General features: G+C 51.0%; 5 non-coding genes across 5 annotated transcripts; 1 reads left to right on the top strand and 4 right to left on the bottom strand.

Moving 5' to 3' along the window:
- Positions 1 to 3377: 3377 nt before the first annotated feature.
- On the bottom strand, positions 3378 to 3450 carry TRNAF-GAA (transfer RNA phenylalanine (anticodon GAA)). Its single transcript has one exon. It is a non-coding gene; the product is annotated as a tRNA-Phe (tRNA).
- Positions 3451 to 6240: 2790 nt separating this feature from the next.
- TRNAT-UGU (transfer RNA threonine (anticodon UGU)) lies at positions 6241 to 6314 on the bottom strand. The gene has a single exon. It is a non-coding gene; the product is annotated as a tRNA-Thr (tRNA).
- Positions 6315 to 8518: 2204 nt separating this feature from the next.
- Positions 8519 to 8591, top strand: TRNAA-AGC (transfer RNA alanine (anticodon AGC)). Its single transcript has one exon. It is a non-coding gene; the product is annotated as a tRNA-Ala (tRNA).
- Positions 8592 to 10116: 1525 nt separating this feature from the next.
- TRNAK-CUU (transfer RNA lysine (anticodon CUU)) lies at positions 10117 to 10189 on the bottom strand. Its single transcript has one exon. It is a non-coding gene; the product is annotated as a tRNA-Lys (tRNA).
- Positions 10190 to 15865: 5676 nt separating this feature from the next.
- On the bottom strand, positions 15866 to 15939 carry TRNAT-CGU (transfer RNA threonine (anticodon CGU)). Its single transcript has one exon. It is a non-coding gene; the product is annotated as a tRNA-Thr (tRNA).
- Positions 15940 to 16007: the final 68 nt, after the last annotated feature.

Raw genomic sequence — 16007 nt, 5'->3', positions numbered from 1 at the left:
CTGTCCCAGCTCTTATTCCCACAATGCACTTTGTGCAGGGGCCATTGGTCTTTGTGCCAAGGTGCATTGCTGGGAGCCAGGACTCAGGACCCTTCCCCCAATCCCCCTCTGACCCGCTCACACTGTCTGGCTGCCTCCAGCATGGGCTGAGCTCAGGGGCCAGGTGGGTGACCTGCCCTGCAGCTGTGATGGCATCAGGCCCTTCCCGCTGGCCTGCTCGGTCTGGAGATGGAGCTCCAGTGGCCTCAGACACCCAGCAAGAGGAACAAAACTCTCTTTGTTGAACCTCAGTGCATGGAAGCTGAAGCACCTGAACCTTGAAATAATCAGCTGAGGCCCAGCAGGTCTCACTGAGATGTGAACTCAGATTACAGGATTCAGAGTCCTGAGTGCTGCCCCTTACACCATGGGACCCAGGTTGTGAAAGTGCAGTGGGCACCTCTGACTCTCAGGCTGGCCTCTGCTCTCCTGGCTCCCTCCAGCTGCTTCATCTCTCAGGACTCCCTGTCCTGCCCCAGCTCTGCTGCTTTCAGGGCAAATCCCTTGTTAGGACCAGTCACACTGTGGGGTCAGTGAGGGTCCCTCCCACCTGAGATGTGAGTCACACAAAAGCCTCGTTTCCTGCTCCGTTCCCAACACTGGATGCAAACACATGGTTGCTCTGGGGGTGTAACAAGTGCCCCCTTAAAAAGCTCATCAATTGAAATGAAACTTTTACATCTCCAGGTGTGTCACACTTTGGGTTTCTATTGACCAGGGATTCTTCAAATGACCACAAACCCCTCACGTGCTCTAGTGCCAATGCACATAAACCAGACAAACCCGCCCCTCAGCTGGAACCAATTCAAACCGGCTCTGTGTGTGTGTCTGGTTTCTGTTTCCATCCATTCAACAAGGGTGTGATCTGATCTAGATGCCCATTGGCTCGTCCTTACTCTCCTTTGGCCGTGTCCTGCAGAAGAACAAGGACCTGGGGATGAATGGCCACAATCGATCTTACAGCGTTTGATTTAGCAAGTCCAAGTAAGACTCACTAAATCAAACCCAGAGGCCACCCCCACCAGCTTCCAGCACTTCTGCTCTTTGCCCCCTTCGGCTTCCTGCTGTGAGGACATGGCCAACTCCAGCTACGTAGGGAGGGATGGCAGGGAGAGCAGACACATTGGCCAGGAACCACAGGGGGCTGCCTCCCTCACCTCCCCCACACCCAGCAGCTGCTTGGCGAGCTTAGTCATGGGGCTGCTCTCTGGGACTTCTCTCCCAGCTCCTCCACCTGTTGCCATTGCCCATCCCAAGGGAGGGGGGACGAGAGTCACTCTCCACGGTTGCAGGAGCTGCAGAGGTTGCACTTGCAGGGTCTCTGGGCACTGACACCCCCAGGGAATCACAAGGGCATGTGGCGCTGGCTCACCTGTCCCAGCAATTGCAGTCAGAGCCCTGCCTTGCCAGTGCCAGGCACAGCAGCCTCTGCACCTGCTCCAGGCTTGTGGTTTCCTTCTTCCCAACACCCTCCCCAATCAGCCTTTTCCTGAACCAGCCGTTCCATGGGTGGCCAGGGGAGGCCTCTTCTGTGTCCCAGAAGGAAATAGAAAAATGTGATCAAAATCTACAAGATGGTACCACTGGGAGTTGAACCCAAGATTTCTTACTTGCAGCACAGGTGTTGTAGCCAGCTAAGCCAGGAGGACGTAGAAATATATGAACTGCCACCGCACATGAAGCCCTCTCCACTGCTGGATCCACTCCCTGTGCTCAGCATCCAGCTGCTAGCATGTGCAGGCTGGGATACTGTGTGCAGGCAGCCTGCACGTGCAGGATATGATGTAGTGCGCTGTGAGCGGAATGGCGTGGCCCCATTCCCGCCTCCCTTCCCGCGCCGATCCAGTGGTTGAAAGGGGCTGTGGCTGCTGCTGACTGGGTAGGAGCTGGGTGGCAAGGTGCTGGCAGCAAGAGATTCCGGCTGCTTGTTTCCCCTGGGTCTCAGTGCGCTATGCCGGCTGCCAGCCACCTTGACCAAACCTCAAACCAGCTGGACTAGCCAGCCCACATCACAGTGAGTCACTAGTGGACCTATCAGAGAAGAGCCCTTGGCAGCTGCAGAGATGTTGCTGCAACTGTCTGAGGCGCCTTTCTTGAAAGGGCCACTTGTGACACACAATTCCATAGGGCTGGCTAGCTCTCTTGGTTAGATCGTGGTGCTAATAACTCCAAAGTTATGGGTTCAAGCCCATGTTGGCCACAGGGGTGCTTGGTCTGGTAACTTCTCTTCCTTGTGTCACACAGTCAGCTGTCCCGGTGGAGAAGGGTTGTTTGATTTATTGACTTGCTCTGATTCTGCCTCTTGCTATGGACAGGGAAGCAAAAACAAGGGGAAAGGCTGAGAGCTTTGCAGGACTCAGGCCAGAGAGCTGAGCTTATGCTCAGAACTATTCTGGAGGCCACTGCAGGCCACCACCACTTGGGGGATGTTGGACTTGCCAAGGTCCAGCCAGAGGAGGGGCTGGGGTGCCAGAGGCAGGGTCTGGCTGGGAGACTCACCTGGCTGAGCCCTGGCCAACAGCCCAGCACATTTCCCAGGCAACTCCTTTCCTGCACAGCCTGCAGATGTCAGGTGCCTGGGGGAATAAGAGCCTGAGTGGAGGGGGGAGGGCTTCATGCAGGCAGCTGCCATTGGCATTGGAAACAGGCCAGAAAAGCACAACAAAAATGACGAAAGTTTGAATCAGCTGCCATATGAGGAGAGATTGGGACTTTTCACCTTAGAAAAGTGGAGACAAGTGGAGATAAGATAGAGGTCTATACATCATGGCTGTTGTTGAGACTGTAAATAAGGAAAGGGATTGTTCTTGTTCCCATAATAGAAGAACTAAGGGTGCACCATGATATTAGCAGCTTGAAAACAAACAAAAGGAAGAATTTCTTCACACAATGCACAGTCAACCTGTGGAACTCCTTGCCAGAGGATGTTGTGAAGACCAGGACTATAAGGGCATGTCTATACTTGGAAACTATTTTGAAATTGCTTAAATTGACTTAATAATTTCCAGTCTAAGAAAATAGAAACAGCATGTCCTCAGTATGGGGAAGCCTCACAATTAGTCCGAGGCAGGCTCTGTTAATGTTCCTTCCTGGGGGCATGGAATTAAAAACAGAGAAGCATGGCTGGGAGCAGCTGAAGCCAAGAGCCCTGTTCTACTGTGGCAACAATCTCTGAGGTGGCATGAAATCCCCTCTCCAGTTTCTAACCCTGAAATACCATCAGCTTTATGACATCGTTCCTGGCCTCTTGGTTCAGCCTTTGAACTCTGACTGCAGATGTTTGCTTACCAGAGATGGAGAGATGCCAAGAGAGACTAAGCCATGTTGGTGAAGGCTTTTGCCAAAGCCCGGAATTGAACCAGGGACCTTTAGATCTTCAGTCTAACGCTCTCCCAACTGAGCTACTTCGGCAATTGCTGCGAGGACTCTGATGCTGTCTCTTCTCTCAGGCATATTTTTCTCCACAGCAGTATACAAGAGCGATGCTGCTGCCAGTGGCCCTGAAAGGCAAGATGAGCTTTGCCTGCTCCCCCTCAGACTGACTTGCACTTGGTCCCACTCCTACCTCTCTTCCCGGGGTGTCCCAGTGGCTGAAAGGGACTGTGGCTGCCACTGGAGGGAAGAAGATGGGCAGGGGGGCCGTGTTCCCTGTGAGATTTTCCATCCATGGGTGGAGTGAGTTTCATAATGTGCGCCACTAGTGAGGTCGTTTGCGTTTGTGCGGATGTGTGCTACTGTGGTACCCACCAGTTACTCACAAACAGCTTAGCTAAATATAGTTTCATAATTTTATAGAAGAAAAAATACTGAACAAAGGGATAATTAACAAGGTACATGACTTCATGTATTTAGTATGAAATCAACTACAAAGAACATTAACACTGCAACACATTCCGTAGCCATTCGGTATCTTACACGGATCTGTTCCTTTGAGGCATAAAACAAAATTGGCCATTTTCTTGATTTAGCAAACAAGCTATGATGATTCATATCGCTACATGAAATGAAATAGTTGTTACACTTTATGATGGAACTTGAAATATTCTGTTATTTAATGGGCTCAGTTTGGAGTGCTGTTTGTGTACGTCTACATTTGCTTCCTACTTCGGACTAGGGATGCAAATGTAGGCGACTGAAATTGCTAATGAAGCAGGGATTTTAATGTCCCATGCTTCATTAGCAAGATCTCGCCCGGTGCACTAGATCGAATCACACCTGATTCAAACCATGAAGTGCGCATCGGGACGCGGTAGTTCGAACCAAAGCCCTTGGTTCAAACTAACGTTACGCCTCATTTTTTGGGTAAAAGGTGTTGTCGTGGACCATAAACCGAGCAACCCTGTCCGGGGAGGGCACCATGGCTCAGCTGGCTAAAGCACCTTCCTTGTGAACAGGAGATCCTGGGTGCAACTCGCAGTGGTGCCTTGTTGTAGCCTTTGCTCACATTTTCCTAGGTCCATCTGGGACAAAGAAGAGGCCTCCCCTGGCCACCCATGGAGCTGCTGGTACAGGAAAAGGCTGATTGGGGAGGAGTCAACCACAAGCCTGAGGCTTCTTGCTGCCATGTTGGGTGGCTTCATGGGCTGGATCCAGCCCTCTGGCCTGTATTGCCCAGGCCTGGCTTAGAGGGAACCTTGGCCCTGGGCTGTGGGGGAGGGGCGCTGTGGAAAGGCCAGTCTCGCCTTCCTGGGCAGGGCATGACGACAGGCTGCCAAAGATCCCAGACAGAGAAGTACAGGCCAGAGAACTCCTTGTCCAGCAGCCAAAGTAGCTCAGTGGAGAAAGTATCAGACTAAATATCTAAAGGTCACTGATTCAATCCCAGGCTTTGGCAGGTACTGGTATGTGGCAGGAACCTCCCTGGTGTTTGATCCTTATCTCACTGTTTTTGGTCACAGCTTGGCATTGACAAATCAAGATCATCTCATTAGCTCAGCCCACGACTTCTTCCTGTGAGTCGCTGCCTCTTTGACTACTGCCCACCCAGTGCTGGCCCAAGATATGGAACAGGGCTGTGGGCTGATGGGGATGTGCTGGGGAATTGTTGGTTTGTGTAAATCCTTGAGAATTGATCTTCTTGCCCCTCTGGCTCAATTCTACCTTGTGCTTCTTCACTTTCTCAATGTAAGGACTTTGGAGAAAACTCTCAAACGTCTGCTCCAGTGGTGCAATGGGTCAGTGCACAGTATTTATAAAGCAGTGTGTGTAGGAGACATGCTGAGGTTGTGAATTCAAACCTCACCTGGAGCAGTGGTTTTCAGTCCCTACTGGGCTGCCCCTTTCCAGTGATCGCTGTGGGATCTGGAATTCTAGCTCAGAGGAGACTGTCAGTCAAAATTCCCCCTTCAGACTTGTCAGACTGAATGGTGGGTGGCCAGGGAAGATCCTTCTTGCTTCCAGGGTCTTGTTGCTGCTCTTCTCCCCCCACCTGTTAGCAGCTGCTGTCCCTTTCAGCCATTGGGTCCCTTTCAGGCAGGGAGGCAGGAAATGGGGCAAAGGAGCCAGACAAGCTGAGGGAGGCAGGAAAATTCTGATCTCTGCATCTCCCCTGTGTGAGGGTTTGTCTACACGTCATTCCTCTTCCCAGACAGCAATGCAAATTCATCTGAGTGACATTGCAAATGAAGCAGAGATTTGCATAATCATGTTTGGCTGCTATTTCAAAATACCCTATTTTGAACTACCAGGCGCTGTCTAGACACAGTTCTTTCAAAAGAAAACCCTTCTTTCAAAATCCCCCTTACTCCTTATGAAATGAGTTTTAAGGGTTAGTTCTGATGAAGGGTTTTCTCCCGCAATAAGCATATCTCAACAGCGTTTTGTATTTCAAAATAAAGTATTTTGAAATAGCACTGGTCTGTGAATATGCAAATGAAGTGCAGGATATTTAAATCCCAGCTTCATTTACAATGTTGAGTGTCTACATTTGCATCCCTTGCAGAGTCTCTGGGCAGTGACACCCCAAGGGAATGAGAAGGGCATGTGGTGCTGGCTCTCCTGTCCCGGCAATTGAAGTCAGAGCCCTGCCTTGCCAGTACCAGTCACAGCAGCTTCTGCACCTGCTCCAGGATTGTGGTTTCCTTCTTCCCAATGCTCCTCCCCAATCAGCCTTTTCCTGTACCAGCAGTTCCATGGGTGGCCAAGGAAGACCTCTTCTGTGTCTCAGAAGCACACAGGAAAAGATGAGCAAAGGCTACAACAAGGCACCACTGGGAGCTGAACCCAGGATCTCCTGCTTACAAGGCAGGTGCTTTAGCCAACTAGGCCATAGTGCCCTACTTGGCTACAGCCCTGCTATAGAGCTTTTCCAGGATAGCTTTTGTATTTGTGAAAAACTCTGCTGGGTTCATGGAATGGGTTGACTCTTTTAGATCAGTTTCCAAGAAAGTGGGCCTGTATTCCTCATTGTATTAGGAATAAGGCTCTTCCCAAAAAGGAGGTTTTCCCCACATTTGCGCCCGTGTAGATGGGCCAAATGTCAGAAAAGCCTCTTCTGAAAAAAGAAAAGTGTCTCCAAAACTGTTCAAATTTATGGTCCTGGACAACACCTCTGAATTCCAAGTTGCAACCATTCCCCATTTCCCTCCAGCCTTGGAGGGGTCTCAAGGCCTGTGTAGCCAAGAAGTGTGATTGACAGCTCATACCCACAAACTTTTTGTCAATTGCAGAGCAACCTAAGGATTACTTGCCAAAGACGCACTACAGGCCCAAGGTCAGGCTGGAGCCAGGGGAAGCAGGAGGCAGGAAGAGCCCCAGTCTGCACAGCTCCTCTTTGTGCAGAAGCCGCTTGTGCAAAAACGGACCCCAATTAATTATGCAAGGAAAATCCCTGGGCTGCAATGTTTAGTTACACACAATAAGAATAATCCACCAGCTCAGACGTGATTTCTAAACTGTCAAACAAGGAAAATAATAAAATCTGATGGACTAGGTTGCCTGCACCATGCTCAGGGCCTGGGGATTTTCTGTCAGTTTGCCAGACCAAAGAACTAGCCCCCCACTGATCTGGAGTTTCTGCGTCTCATGGGCCTTCTCATCCTCAGGCTCTGCTTTGTCTCCAGACAGACCCTGCTCTGCTACAGCCACCTCATTTGAGCTGTTGCAGTTTGTTTCAAGTCACCTGAAGTCACCACTTCAGGGAACCTTTGTGCCACTTGATGACTGGCCAGGGACACCCAGGGTACGAAGGTTTTGGCTTTTCACAATGTTCCCTGGGCTTTTGTACAAAGCTCAGTGCTGGTAACAAACCCAAACACCCCCTGGCTACATCTACCCTGCAGACTTCTTGCGCAAGAACTGTTTTGTGCAAGAGTTCTTGTGCAAAATGTCTTGCGCAACAATGTGTTCACACTGCCATGTGCTTTTCCACAAGGGAAGTGCTTTTCTGCAAGCGTGCCCGTGGCAGTGTGGACGCTCTTCTGTGCAGGAAAGCTCAGACGGGCATTTTAGATATACGGCTTTTTTGAGCAAGAAACCCCTGTTGCCTGTCCACACTGCCTCCTTGTGGAAGACTTCTTGCACAAGAGGGCTTATTCCTCGTGGGGAGAGCAATAACTTCTGTGCAAGAAGCCCTGTTGTCTGATGCTGCACTATACATTTACATGCGCAAGAACGTGCCTGCAGTGTAGACGCTCTGCAAGTTTTTACACAAGAGCAGTTGCTCTTGCGCAAAAAGCCTGCAGTGTAGACGTAGCCCTGCAGTGTAGACACAGCCTGAGAGACACGAGGAAAGGAAGTGGCCGGAGCCTTCCCCCAGCAGGCTGGTCCTCAACAGGACGGGCACGTCTACACAGCACCCTCACCTCCAAGTGAGCTGTGCAATGTGAGCGTGCTGTTCAGAGCCCCCAGGGGAAGGTCTGGGGGGAGTTTCCAAGGCAACAACAACTATAAAGTTTCATAATCTACACTCATGTGACTGTGATTTATTCCTTCACTAACAATTGTCTCTGAAGGGATGAGAAATGCAGGGCCCAGGTGCAGGGAGCCGGGTCACATTCTCCTGCCTGAGTCTCAGTCCTGGCTGAAGCCTGGCTACAGAGAGAAGAGACCAATGCAAACAGCCCCACAGCAGCAAGGAAGTCAGTAGGTGGGTGGGTGGAGCAGGGAGCTGGGGGCAGAGTTCAGCTCTAACTCACTAGGGGTGCGTCCCATAGTTCAAAATAATCAATGCGCCTATTTTGAAATAGCTTATTTTGTAATTTGACGCTGGCTACACAAATAAATCACTATTCCAAAACATCCCTCCCTCCTCCTGCCATGCAGGGACTTCAGAATAGTGAGCCCCTTATAGCTTGAAATAAGGGGCTTGTTCTTAAGACGCGTCAGTGTGATATGAGCACCACGTCCTAAACCTCCGAGCTAGCCGGCCCACGGGTGTCAGTCTCGCAAGTGGCCCTTTCAGAACAGAGCCTTGGGCAGCCGCAGGGACGTTGTGGGCTCTGGAACAAGGTGGGTGAGGCAGCAAGGCCTTTTGTAGGCAGGGGAATTAGCTCAAGTGGTAGAGCGCTCGCTTAGCATGCGAGAGGCAGTGGGATCGATACCCACATTCTCCAAGTGCAGCTCAGTTCTTATCCTTTAATTTCAGTGGCCCCCCCTCCCTCTTCCTACCTCCTCTCCCAAAAGAAACACATGCCCAGCAATTGCCATGCTGCAAAGCAGAGAGTAGAGGGGGGAGGGATAGCTCAGTGGTTTGAGCATTGGCCTGCTAAACCCAGGTTTGTGATTTCAATCCTTGCTGAGGCCATTTAAGGATTAGGGGCAAAAATTTGTCAGGGATGGTACTTGGTCCTGCTGTGAAGGCAGGCGACTGGACTTGATGTCCCTTCCAGTTCTAGGAGATAGGCAATCTCCTTTGATTTAATATTTAAACTCAGCAATCCATTAGGCTCTGTGGTGCAATGGAAAGCATATAGGACTTCTAACCTGCACTGGTTAATGTGAGCCCAGCTAGACATTCAAAGTTGGTGGGTTCAAGTCCCACCAGAGTCACTTTAGCTGCTTCCTCATTTCCAGGATGCAGTTTTTGCAGACCAGTCAATCCTTAGGCTGACACTGGGGTGGGCTGGCATCCAGGCAATTCCCAGCAGACCTCAGTAAGGGGGGAGGGAAGGGCTGGTTCTTGGGGTTGGGGCTGGGGGTTGTTCTGAAAGGCTGCAGGTGCCGTTAGACCTACCAGTGCTGAGCAACACTCAGGCTATGTCTACACTGCACTGTTCTACGTGATTTTCAAAACCCAATTTGTGTAGCTTTTTCTTCTGCTATTTTTGGAATCGGCTTTTCCGACATTTGGCCTGTTACACTGGGCAAGTCACACAAGGGAGGCAGCAGGCAGAGCCGGCCCAATGCACCAGCCTCCGAGGGCAGGGGAGGCCAAGGCACAAGCCTCCAGCAGCTGCCTGGCCTGATTCATCTCCCTTCCCTAGGCTGGCACCAAGGGGCATTATCAGCTGATGTCACCCCCCTGTGTCATGTGGGGAGTTGGGCTCATCCCAGGCACAGGCTGGTCAGCAGCAACTGCACATACCTGGGCACCCAGGAGAGCAGCAATAAGAGAAAATCCTGTCTTTGAACCAGGAACCTTTTGCATGTTACACAAACATGATAATCTCTACACCACAGAAACATAACTCAACACTGGTAGAACTTGTCTGACTGTTCTGTTCCTGGCTCTTTCTAACACCCTGCTCTGCAGGGGAGGGGAATGCACCTTGTGAACACTCCACCTCTTGTTCTCAAGGAAGCCACTAACCCGAGCTGCCAGCTCCTCATTTCCTCACCAGCCCCTTGTGATTTGTAGCTCAAAGCTGGAGCTGCTGTGGAAGGAGGTGAAGCTACAGAAGCTGACAGGGGACAATCAGCGGATGGAGGGTTATTTTTTCTCCCCCCTGGTATGATGCGGCTAGAACTGAGGAGAAGAAAATCCTCTTCCCTTCTCCTCAGAAGATGGAAATTGCAGTTGGTTTTCTCTCTGGTTCTACTAAAGCTGGGCCCCAGGACTAGACTTTTTCTTTCTAAAACCCTGGTGAAAGCTGAGAGTGAATTGCTTTTAGATGGAGAGTGTGAATTAAAAATGGGCATTGCCCAGCACGGGGCTTGAACCCATGACCCTGAGGTTAAGAGCCTCATGTTCTACCAACTGAGCTAGCCAGGCTGCATACAACAGCTCGCCTCACACCCCATCACAGCATAACAAGAGCCAAGTGTTCTCCACTGCCTGACTCAAGGCTCTTTCTTGCCCCTAATGGGGGGTTCTTATGTGTGGGGAGGTTTGAGCTCAAATCCCCCTCCTGGCACACCCACTTCTTTCCCCTCAAGGAACAGCCTCATTTCCATCTCTCCAGTGACAGGTGAAGGGGCCGGGTTCAGGGTTTCTTTTAGCGCAGCAGCAAGGGGAGATGGAGGGAATTCAAACCTCTTTGCAGGCTTTGTTCTCATGGCACCAAGTGTGACAGGAGGGATGTGAGCTGGGGAGGATGCCCCCCCCTTCCCTGAAGGGGCATTTGGGTGCACCCAGTGGCAGCAAGAATTCAGGCCCTCAGGCCAGTGCATTGGGGACAACCTGTGAGCCCTTGCATGAGCATTTTATCCTCCAGTTGGGGAAGGCAGCTGGGCAGGACCAGCCTGCGGCCCACGTCCCTTTCAGCCCCAGGTGCAAGCAGTAACAGAGAGGGGAGGAAAGTCCATGGCCAGAGCCTCCTCCCAGCAGTCTGGCCCTGCGCAGAGTCTGTGCATGATGGAGCCTCTCCCAGCAGGATTCTGGCCTGTTCTCTGCAAAATGCTCAGCCTGTTTCATTTACTGCAGGAACAAGTGGGATCCATGCGCCCTGTTCCCCAGTGAGAGGTCCGCCTTTCCTTCCCTTCCTACGTGGCCTCCTACAAAGTCAGGGCGAAAAGCTGTTGGGTCCCAGCCCTCCTGGGCCAGGCCGTGGCAGGAGCACTGACTGGAGACAGGTTGCAGGTGGAGCAGAATTAGATTAAGTGGAAAAGTGCAGCCTACCCAGTGGTTGAAAGGCGCCTTTCTGAAAGGGCCACTTGTGACCTCGGCCAAAAGCGATTCCGGCAAAGAAGCCTTTTGGATTTGCTGCAGGACAGGAAGAGCAGGGAAAACCCAAAGGGAATGAGGCAGCAGCCTTCTCACAGACCCGCCTCAGCACATGCATGGAGAAAGCTGGGAGTCACAGTACAGCGCCTTGGAGGATGCGGGGAGATTCACTGCAAAGGCCCAGGAGATGCTGAGAGACACAGCACAGAGCCCTGGGGGATGCTGGGAGATTCACTGCAAAGGCCCAGGGGATGCTGGGAGACACAGCACAAAGCCCTGGAGGATGCTGGGAGATTCTCTACAAAGGCCCATGGGATGCTGGGAGACACAGCACAGAGCCCCTGGAGGATGCTGGGAGATTCACTGCAAAGGCCCAGAGGATTCTGGGAGACACAGCACAGAGCCCCTGGAGGATGCTGGGAGATTCACTGCAAAGGCCCAGGGGATGCTGGGAGACACAGCACAGAGCCCCTGGAGGATGCTGGGAGATTCACTGCAAAGGCCCAGGGGAGGCTGGGAGACACAGCACTGAGCCCTGCACCAGCTAGCACAGTTGGTTAGCGTGTGGTGCTAATAACACCAAGGTTATGGGTTCAAACCCTATGTTAGCCCCCCCTAATGGCAGAATTCTTCTAAAAAGGCAATCAGGGCTTTTTTGCGGAAAAGCGCGTCTAGATTGGCCACGGACACTTTTCCGCAAAAAGTGCTTTTGCAGAAAAGCATCCTGCCAATCTAGACGCGCTTTTCCGAAAATGTTTTTTAACATAGCCAATATGTCCAGGAGGCTGGGCCCACAGCACTGCTGCCAGTCACCTGTGTGAGTGTGGCCGTGTTCTTGCGCAAGAAGCCGCCAGTGCAGACAGAGCCTTCGTGTGCAGAGCCGTTCCGCTGCTTATTGTCACGGGGGTTTCTTGTGCATGAAGGAGCAGTGTGATAGTCCATGTTTAGCCTCATTTGCATATTGCTTGCACAAGAGCCCGCTAGTGTAAACGTGGCCCCTCTGCTTTCTGTCTAAGCTTAAAAAATTTTCTGTGAAGCAGGGAGATTCTGGCGCCTTCCTAGGCAAGTGAGTCTGAATCCTGAACCACGACCTCAGTGGGACCTGCAGGTGAAATGTTGGTTTGCTGCAAATCCTTGGTAATGCCAGTGTTTGGCTTCCTTGGCTGTATCTACACTGCACATTGTTGCGCAATAAGATATGCAAATGAGGCATGGGGATGAATATTGCCACACCTCATTTGCATACCTAATGAGCCCTCCTTTTCGCAGCACAGGCTTTTGTGCAAGAAGGAGCTGTCTACACTGCTCCTTCTTGCACAAAAATACCTTCTTGTGCAGAGCCGTTCCTCTACTTATTTTCAGGAACCCTCATGCTACTTGGCAGGAAAATCCAGTTCTGACCAGTCTCTGAGCTGCTGGTGCCTGAGGGGATCCAACACGGATCCCTAGGTCACAGGCTCCATTTAGTGGCCCCAGTTATTGACCTAAACACTGTCATAACACGATGGCTACATCTACACTGCAACCTTCTTGTGTAAGAACTGTTTTGTTCAAGAGTGCTTGTGCAAAAGTCTTTCACAAGAGCACGTCCACACTGTCATGTGCTTTTGCACAAGAGATGTGCTTTTGTGACAGAGCCTCCATGGCAGTGTGGACTCTCTTGCTCAAAAAAACTCTGATGGACATTTTAGTCATATGGGTTTCTTGCACAAGAAATTCATGTTGCCTGTCTACACTGCCCTCTTGTGGAAGAGCTTATTGCTCATGGGGAGAGGCATAACTCTTCTGGAAGAAGCCCTGTTTTCCAATGCTGTACTGTAAATGTACTTGTGCAAGAACAGTCGTGCAGTGTAGATGATGTGCACATTTTTGTGCAAGAACAGTTTTTCTCAAGAAACCTGCAGTGTAGATGTAGTCTAAGGGTTTATATTCATTTAAAGGGTTCACGTACAATGGAAGTCCAGGAAAGGTGAATGTCTCCATTAAATAGACACTCTTACAGGGGGCACTTGGATTTGAATCAAGAACTATTTGATCTACAGTCAAACACTCTAACACTGCGCTACACCCTCATGCGAAACATATGTCTGCAGCCGGTATTGAGAACTGGGCAGGGAACAAGAGGCTTTTGTAGACAACACATCTCAGGTGGGAGGGACCCTCACTGACCCCAGGTTGTGACTGGTCCTAACAAGGAGTTTGTCCTGAAAGCAGCAGAGTTGGGGCAGGACAGAGGTTATGTCCACACAGAAAAGTTCTTTTGGAACAATGGTCGTTATTCCAAAATAACAATGCAAGAGTCTACACAGCAATTCCCTTCTTTTGAAATAACTCTGAAATAACAGATGGCTAATTCCAATTTCTGTCAACCTCATTGTACGAAGAAAAATAGCTATTTCAAAATGAGGCCTGTGTAGATGCTCCACTTCTGCTATTTCAAAATAGCCCCTTCCCAGGGCCATTCTAAGTTATTCTTCTTGGGGCTCTATAATGGAGAAAACTTGTCTACATTAGGGAAGCCTCCTTGGACTCATTTTGAGGTTTCCTGGCAGTGTAGATGTGCTATTTTGGACTAACTATTCCAGAGGAGCTTATTCCAAAATAAATGTGCCGTGTAGACGTAGCCAAAGAGTCCTGAGAAATGAAGCAGCCGGAGGAAATACAGGAGTGCAGAGGCCAGGCTGAGACCTGAGTGTGCCAGATGTCTACAGCACCCCCCTCCCCCCTCAACATTTAGGTGCTGTGGTGTAAGGGGCAGCACTCAGGACTCTGAATCCTGCAATCTGAGTTCAAATCTCAGTGGGACCTGCAGGGGCTGGGGTGGTTGCTGGGAGGTCCTCAGGCTTTTCTGCTTCCTTGTCCTGAGGTTCACCAAGGGCAGTTTTCTTCGTCTCAGGCCCAATGGAGCCTTGTGCTCAGGTGCCTGATGCCATCACAGCTGCAGGGCAAGTTGGCCATCTGACCCCTGAGCTCAGCCCATGCTGGAGGCAGCCAGAGTGTGAGCAGAACGAGGGAGGGAGGATTTGTATATTTTGGGAAGGGTCCTGGCTCCCAGCCACATCCCTTGGGACAAAGACCAACAGCCCCTGCACAAAGTGCATTGTGGGAAAAAGAGTTGGGGCAGCAGGAAAGGGGCCGGCCCCTCAGCACCAGCAAGCAGGTGGGAGAAGATGGGAGTGAATCCTGCTACCTCTCAGGTGCAAAGGGAGCACTGACCCACGTGCAACTCATCTCTCGTGCTCTGGCCTCCAGCAGCTTTGTGCCCCACTAGGGTGGGGTTTGTCAGAGACCAGGGAGGAAGAGGGAGGGGTCTCTGGATGCGCGGAGCCCCTGGCTCTGCCTGTGAAAAGAAAGAACAAGGGCACAGCAGAAACTTCAATTCCACTTTGTGCTTCTTGACTTTTTCATTCTAAGGACTTTGAAGAAATGTTTTAAATACTTGTTCCAGTGGTGCAATGGGTTTGCTCACAGTACTTATGTGACAATATTCATAGGAGATATGCAGAGGTTGTGAGTTCAAACATCACCTAGAGCAGTGGTTTTTAGTCCCTCCTCGGTTGTCCCCTTGCAGAGGTTCCCAAACTTTTTGGCATCACGCCCCCCCCTTTTTGATTTTTGAAAAACCCTCATGCCCCCCTCCAAAATAGCAGCAAACTTGTTGAGCAAAAAAAAACCCCAACAACTTCATGTGGGGAGGGCTGGGCCACCTCATGCCCCCCCTGGAATTTCTTCACGACCCCCAGTTTGGGAACCCATGCCTTGCAGTGAACTCTGGGAGAGGTGGAATTCCACCCCAGAGGATGGGATCAGTGAAAATTTGCACTTCACATATTATGGCCTCATCACAGTGAATGCCGGGTGGCCAGTACTTGGTTCAATGTCATGTGCCTCCTTAAAAAGTTGATTATCCTAAGTGAAGCATTTGCACCTCCAGGTGTCACGTCTTAGCTTTCGATTGAACAGGGATTGTTAAAATGTCAGCAAACCCCTCGTGTGCTCTTGTGCCAATGAACATAAACCAGGCAGACTGGTCCCTCAACTGAAACCAGTTCAAACCTGCTGGGTGTCTGGTTTCTATTCCTGTCAGTCGAGAAAGAGGGAGATCTGAACACCCATTGGCTGTTCTGTACAGAAGAACAAGAACCACGTCCAGCTGGAGAGGAATTGCCATGATCAATCTTCTGGAACTTGATTCAGCCAGTCACACTAGGACTCACTAAATCAAACCAAAAGGGCACTTCCAGTACTTCTGCTCTTTGCTCCCTTTGGCTTCCCGCTGTGGGGACATGGCCAAGCTCAACTGAAGGAAGCCGACTCCAGTTACATATTGAGGGATGGTAGGAAAAGCAGACACATTGGCCAGACACCACTGGGGGCTACCTCCCCCATACTTGGCAGGTGCCTTGACCAGCTTAGCCATGGATCTTTTCTCCCAGCAGCTCCATATGTTGCCATTGCCCATCCCATGGTAGGGGAGAAGAGTCACCCTCCATGGCTGTAGCAGCTTTGCACTTGCAGGATCTCTGGGTGCTGACCCCCACCCACCCCAGGGAATCACAAAGGCATGTGTTCCTGGCTTTTCTGTCGCAGCAATTGCAGCAAGAGCCCTGCCTTGCCAGTGCCAGTCATAGCAGCCTCTGTACCCGCTCCAGGCTTGTGGTTTTCTTCTTCCCAATGCTCCTCCCCAATCAGCCTTTTCCTGAACTGGCAGTTCCCTGGGTGGCCAGGGGAGGCCTCTTCTGTGTCCCAGGAAGACATAAGAAAATGTGAACAAAGGCCACAGGAAGGCACCACTGGGAGTTGAACCCAGGATCTCCTGTTTACGAGACAAGTGCTTTAGCCAGCTAAGCCATGGTGCCCGCCTTAGAAAGTCTGGTGAAACTGTTCTACTCTATGGTCCCAGAAAACACCTTTGACTCCCAAAGTG

This window comes from Pelodiscus sinensis, chromosome 19, assembly GCF_052426305.1.
Source record: "Pelodiscus sinensis isolate ZL-2025 chromosome 19, ASM5242630v1, whole genome shotgun sequence".
In the NCBI taxonomy this organism is placed as follows: Eukaryota; Metazoa; Chordata; order Testudines; family Trionychidae; genus Pelodiscus; species Pelodiscus sinensis.
Note: the sequence above shows the minus strand (reverse complement) of the source record. Positions and strands in the feature narration are given on the sequence as shown.